This window comes from Schistocerca serialis, chromosome 5, assembly GCF_023864345.2.
Source record: "Schistocerca serialis cubense isolate TAMUIC-IGC-003099 chromosome 5, iqSchSeri2.2, whole genome shotgun sequence".
Lineage (NCBI taxonomy): Eukaryota > Metazoa > Arthropoda > Insecta > Orthoptera > Acrididae > Schistocerca > Schistocerca serialis.
The window spans coordinates 789,528,065-789,532,639 of record NC_064642.1 but is presented as its reverse complement, the minus strand read 5'-3'; the positions used below and the strand labels follow the sequence as shown (position 1 = coordinate 789,532,639).

Here is a 4,575-nt window from a genome sequence, read left to right as displayed (position 1 = left end):
CGAGCTGATTTGACTTCGCCGGTGGCGAGGATCGTTGATGTGCCGCCAACGACTGATTCTGCACTCTATTCAGCATCCATACTCAATATGGTACGGTGATCACGAGCTGCGACGGTGAGATGATACGTAGCGACAGTAAAATTATTTTCATAGAATTTCTGTCACTTCATGATTCATTTTGAAGACTTGCTTTCAGATTCAAATGACCAATTTGTTTTCAACTCTAGCCACAGGTGTAACACATTCTCTTCTATAGAACTCTTTTATACCAACATTACTATAATAACGGTAAATGCGCGACTGCAATTTTTCATTTGTAGTTGCCGCATTACACGCCAAAAACTGCTGTTGATCTGCGTCCGCCACTGGAGAAGTCGCCTGATGTAACTGTAGCTGCTGCCGATTATCGTGTGTACCAACCGTCTCCGATACCGCTGTCCGTTAAACGCGCTAACCGCTATCGTTTCCTGCCCTCAACTTATTTAGACTCTGAGTCCCCACGCAAATTGCTTTTAACCAGACACATTAGGACCTCTACCGATAGCATGTGTTAGTTGTGAAAATTGCTGCGTAATTTCATTATTTCCAGAAACTTACTTGCGGGGAAAAAATACCGATCTCCCACTGTGTTTTGTGAGAGGTTCACTCTACAGAAATCTCTACTGGTTTTGCAAAGGTTTTTACACTTCGCATAGTAAGCTGAATAACAAAGAGAATAGAAATTACCACTTTGTAGTACAGAAATCCTGGACGAGAAATCTGCAACTGCGGACTTTCGAATAAAAAAATGTGATCATCAACTACGTACCCTCAGACTCAGAGTCGAAATATTAAAAGTTTTGGCTGGTTTCGTTGTCTAGGGGCTGGGATGCGTAGTTGCCGCATTACGAGCCAAATACTGCTGAGTCTACAGTATACAATGTGAATATACACATGAATCGAATGGTGGAAGGTTCCTGTCACTCGGCAATTGCGAATTTTGAATGCAAGATAGAAATTTATAAATGGAAGATTGCAATTAAATAAAATCTGCAGGTACTATTTTTAACGACTTTAAATGATGAGTACGATAGCAGAAGTATCTTTTAGAATGCCATTTATTACTGTAAAACACTTATTGGTGTCGATGGTCCAGCAATTAAATAAACTATAAGTTGAATAACAGGGAAACAATAGATTCCTACTTCAAGTAATTACTTATGAGCAACAACATAGCTCGTGAGATATTCATTTCTAAACACATAATACGTCTTCATTGCAGAAGCCACGGAAATCTCACAAGTACACAAGTCGGCACTACCAAATATTTCTATCTCCTGCGACCAAGCGCAAAGTGCTTACCACTCTCCAAGTATTTCCAGCGACCGTCTGTCGCGCCTTCCGATTCAGCACTCCCCTGTGTCATGTGCCACCTGCTGATCATCCCCCACTTCCATACAGTCTCTCCGTTGACTTCGGTAGTCACCTACCGTAGTAACGAGCGCTGTGATTGGCTGAAGCGCTCCCGCCATGTCTCCAAGCCAACGCACACTCACAAACATACACAAAGTACTGGATTTACTTTTAAATAACTTGAAATTAAATAAATATTCCTACGGATGGACAATAAACACGCTTCAACACACACATTATTAAATACATAAACAAATTAAATAAACATATATCTAAGGACTCGAAAGAAAAGTAGGCCAGTAGCCTAATGTCTCTTTGATTTCTAAAACGCATTAAATATTTGACCAATTTCTACATGAATAGTATATATATCATATAAACATAGACATAAAAAAGCACTCCGTCTTCAAGCCACGAGTGGCCTACCGGGATCATCCGACCGCCGTATCATCCTCAGAGGAGGATGCGGATAGGAGGGGCGTGGGGTCAGCACACCGCTCTCTCAGTCGTTGTGATGATATTCTTGACGAAGCCGCTACTGTTCGGTCGAGTAGCTCCTCAATTGGCATCACGAGGCTGAGTGCACCCCGAAAACTGGCAACAGCGCATGGCGGCTGGATGGTCACCCATCCAAGTGCCGGCCACGCCCAACAGCGCTTAACTTCGGTGCTCTCACGGGAACCGGTGTATCCACTGTGGCAAGGCCGTTGCCCAAACAAAGACATAGACGAATAAATATATTTATAAGCATGCTGCTACCGTTTTTCGTGTAACTGTGGAGTACTTATAGCCTGACGCGATCAATAGTAATTGGCCACTTTGACCTCCAATAACTCATGTACTATTCAAGTTACATGCCTGTAATTCATACCAGTTTAGGTTTACGCTAATGGCTTTCTACAGGCACGTCGATCGACAAAATCGGATGAACCGCTGAGATTTTGGAAATTCGTTGCTGGGTGTTACTTGTATAATTTACGGTCAGATACTAAACTTAAAACTAATAAAGATATCGAAAATCTGATTACACCATCAGAATCGTCGTACAAATAATGGTAATGTACATGTCTCTTTTTAAGGTGTCATGATTCCTCTCGCTATTATTAATATTCCTACATGAACTGTGAAATGTCTGCCATTATGGTATCACAGGGTCCGCTATCATTGGCACTCCTGGCATACAAACCTCGTTCATCGACACAAAGCATAGTCCTCGACACAGCATCAACATGGAATTCCCAGCCACGTGGGCGGACTGGACCACGCGCTGGGCTACACCTGTTGCTCCGGCTAATGTTGAGCACCACGCAGTTGCTGACGAGCCCCGGCTTGCCTAGCGGCCCGTACCGTCACGCCAGCTGCAAATTTGTAATATTTTTAGAGCGCCACAACTCGCCCGCTACCCCTTACCCGTGACCATTTTACCAAATTTATGAAGGTTTTAGTTTAACAATATCATGGCTTATGAAACGTTTTTCGACTCATTTTACCGGAATAAACCGAATTAATTTTTTCTTCTAATAATTTCCGGGTATGCAGCCGGATCCCGTCGACATTCTGCCACGATATTTCGGCCCAGAGACGTCCGGCCATCATCAGGTGAGTACACAACTACTGAAGAGCCCAGGTGCAGTCGCGGTATTTATGACGAATCTCGCGCATGCGTCCAGTACATTTCGCATGCGCGAGATTCGGCATAAATACCGCGACTGCACCTGGGCTCTTCAGTAGTTGTGTACTCACCTGATGATGGCCGGACGTCTCTGGGCCGAAATATCGTGGCAGAATGTCGACGGGATCCGGCTGCATACCCGGAAATTATTAGATGAAGAAATACGCCGGGAAAATTTCAGAAGTCACATCGAATTAATTTTAATTCTTGCTTCAGAGTACCTAATTCATAATATTAGTGGATGTCTAGTTAATTTATGTCAGATCACGGAGCCAGTTTACACGAAGTCATAGGACAGTGAAATGCAAATATACACATGGTAGTATTACCGAATACAAAAGGTATAAAAGGGCAGCGAATTGACGGGGTGTTAGTTGTACTCGGGTGATTCATGTGAAAAGGTTTGCGCCTTGATTATGGCCGGGAAGTAACAAGACTTTGAACGCAGAATGGTAGTTCGACGCATGGGACGTTCAAATTCGGAACGCATTAGGTAATCCAATATTCTGAGATCCATAGCGTTTCGGCTTAACTTCAAGCGCTGGCCAGGAACGTTACAGCAGAGAGGACTGTGAGACGACGTGAGCCCACAATATGCTGACGGACCCCTCTCTACGACGACAACGAGACAGCAGCGGCATCTACACAAAGAGAACCTAAGCGGCACCGTCGCCTGGACGTGGCCCAGTTGAAGACGAGTCGTTCTATGAACGCTACAGCAGTGACCTAGGAAGCTAGTATTACGAATTGTACAGGGCTATTACAAATGATTGAAGCGATTTCATAAATTCACTGTAGCTTCATTCATTGACATATGGTCACGACACACTACAGATACGTAGAAAAGCTCATAAAGGTTTGTTCGGCTGAAGCCGCACTTCAGGTTTATGCCGCCAGAGCGCTCGAGAGCGCAGTGAGACAAAATGGCGACAGGAGCCGAGAAAGCGTATGTCGTGCTTGAAATGCACTCACAACGGTCAGTCATAACAGTGCAACGACACTTCAGGACGAAGTTCAACAAAGATCCATCAACTGCTAACTCCATTCGGCGATGGTATGCGCAGTTTAAAGCTTCTGGATGCCTCTGTAATGGGAAATCAACGGATCGGCCTGCAGTGAGCGAAGAAACGGTTGAACGCGTGCGGGCAAGTTTCACGCGTAGTCCGCGGAAGTCGACGAATAAAGCAAGCAGGGAGCTAAACGTACCACAGCCGACGGTTTGGAAAATCTCACCGAAAAGGCTAAAGCAGAAGCCTTACCGTTTACAATTGCTACAAGCCCTGACAGACGATGACAAAGTCAAACGCTTTGAATTTTCTGGGCGGTTGCACCAGCTCATGGAAGAGGTCGCGTTCAGTGCGAAACTTGTCTTCAGTGATGAAGCAACATTTTTTCTTACTGGTGAACAGACACAATGTGCGAATCTGAGCGGCAGAGAATCCTCACGCATTCGTGCAGCAAATTTGCAATTCACCAAAAGTTAACGTGTTTTGTGCAATCTCACAGTTTAA

At 44.4% G+C, this 4,575-nt stretch overlaps 1 pseudogene; it reads right to left on the bottom strand.

Annotated features, from left to right (window-relative positions):
- Positions 1–1,987: 1,987 nt before the first annotated feature.
- On the bottom strand, positions 1,988–2,104 carry LOC126482960 (5S ribosomal RNA; annotated as a pseudogene).
- Between the last annotated feature and the right edge of the window lie 2,471 nt (positions 2,105–4,575).